The 1,876-nt window shown below is 47.8% G+C and overlaps 1 protein-coding gene across 10 annotated transcripts in view; it reads left to right on the top strand.

Moving 5' to 3' along the window:
- EBF3 (early B cell factor 3) overlaps window positions 1–1,876 on the top strand; it is a 143,627-nt gene that overhangs the window by 4,281 nt on the left and 137,470 nt on the right. The gene's annotated exons all lie outside the window — the stretch shown is intronic.

The following is a 1,876-nucleotide window of genomic DNA, read 5'->3' as shown; positions in this document are numbered from 1 at the left end:
GGCTCTCCAGGGGAGCCGGGGGGGAGGGGGAGCGCGGAAAACCCTCTCCACAAGCAGCCTGGTGCAGCCGGGCTGCTGCTCAGAGAGTCCGGTCAGGCACGACGTTCCCTCAGTCTAGCAGGAGCCGGGAGTAGCGCACCTATAGCTCCGCACCATCTGTTAGAGCCTATGCTCAAAACCCACTCAACCGTGTTCCCAGACACTGCCTTTTTACCCAAGAAAAATCATTGTTAGCAGTTTCAAAATAAACACCAGATTGCCCATTAGCACTTTCTTCCCAAATATCATCCAATAATAACCATATTGCTGTGCACGCTTCTGGGATTTCTCAGGGCGTGCACGCACTTCTGTTTTTCTCAGAAAAAGGGGCATCTCTAACTCCTTGGAAATGCACCGTAACCTGCTCTGTAGCCGCTATTTAGAAGCATGCCTCATAAAATATAAGCAAGCCCCCCACAGCAGCTTGGGATGAAGCGCTGGGCCAGGCAGGGAAAGCCCCTTCTCTCCCTGCCTCGCACAAAACGCTGCTCGCTCCGTGTGAGCAGCCCAAAGCAGCGCTCTGAGTTGTGGCGGTGAAAGCATGGCCATTAGCACAGGGACTGTCATGCCGCATGCACGTTGCTGCTTCCAATACCCCTATCGCTCCAGCGATGCAATCATATTATTGCTTTTGGAAAAAAATAGCAGGTTTGGAACAGGATCTCTGCATGAGCAATAGCAATAAAGCACTTGTAACGAGCAAGTAACAAGCTCCAAACTTACACACACAAAAAAGCAGGCTCCATTCCTAACTGCTGAGCGTTTTCGAAGTTCAAGGCTTTAGTTAATAATGTTGCAACTGAAACTTTTGGGAGCGAGTGCTGTCCAAACGGTACTTTCTTGTGTTCAAACCCAGGCAAAGCTTTGTGCCTTAGCTGAGGTTATGACAATAATGTTTCTTTTGGTGCTTCTAGTTAATCCAACCCCCAAGGGGTGTATAAAGTATAGCTCTAATGCTTCTAATTGGAATAACATGTTACCACAAAATTGTTTTTATATATTAATATTTTTTTTTCAGTTGCAGCGTTTCTGACAGCTTTTAAAAATGTAAATTGAAAACAAAAAAAAGCAAAACCCAACAAACCCCAGCTTCCCCAGTGTTAAAGGACTGCATCTCTGTCCAAGGGGAAAGGCGACCGCGTCCAACTGCCTTCCCAGAGGGAAAGGCTCCGAGGCAGAAGGACGGATCCTGCAGACCTTCCTCAGGCAAAATTCCCATTGGCTTCGGTGGGGGTTTCGTCTGAACAAGGTCTGTAGGATCGGGTCCGCTGGGTATAAACGTGGATGGTGTGGGAAGAAATAGGAGGCGCTAACATGGAAGGATGAAGGGAGAATTTAAGGCTTAATTGGGTTATTTGCAAACAGTTCTGGTAACTTCTCGCTCTCCGCTGCTTGGGAAGCAGTTGCAGGTTTCACCGCGCACATTTCCAGTTTCTGTTGCAGATCTAGGCTACACCAGAGCAAGTGAACGTGCCAGTCACGAGCCTCTGGATTGTAAGCACACAGCCAGGAGATGCAAGGACATATTGGGGCAAAACAGTCTTGCACATTTCTGCTCGCTGGAAGGTTGAATTCATCTCTCAGCCCTCTCTTCCCATTTGAGAAAGGGAGAAAAAAAGGGAGAATAAAGTGTGAGGTTGATAAATTGTGATTTGACAGGTAACTAAAGTGTGAAATAGATAATTAAACATAGGATTTTTCTTACTTAAAATTTTAATGCTGTGCATGTGCTGAATGCACCTGCTGCACAGTGGAGGCCTTGTCCCTGCAGCTCCCACATGCTGGAAACATTCACATGGGACCCCGGATCCTCTTTGGGCCAGAAAGTCCGGGGGGC

The sequence above is a fragment of the Alligator sinensis genome, unplaced genomic scaffold (assembly GCF_000455745.1).
Source record: "Alligator sinensis unplaced genomic scaffold, ASM45574v1 scaffold1055_1, whole genome shotgun sequence".
Lineage (NCBI taxonomy): Eukaryota > Metazoa > Chordata > Crocodylia > Alligatoridae > Alligator > Alligator sinensis.
The sequence above is the reverse complement of the archived record's forward strand: the minus strand, read 5'-3'. Positions and strand labels throughout refer to the sequence as shown.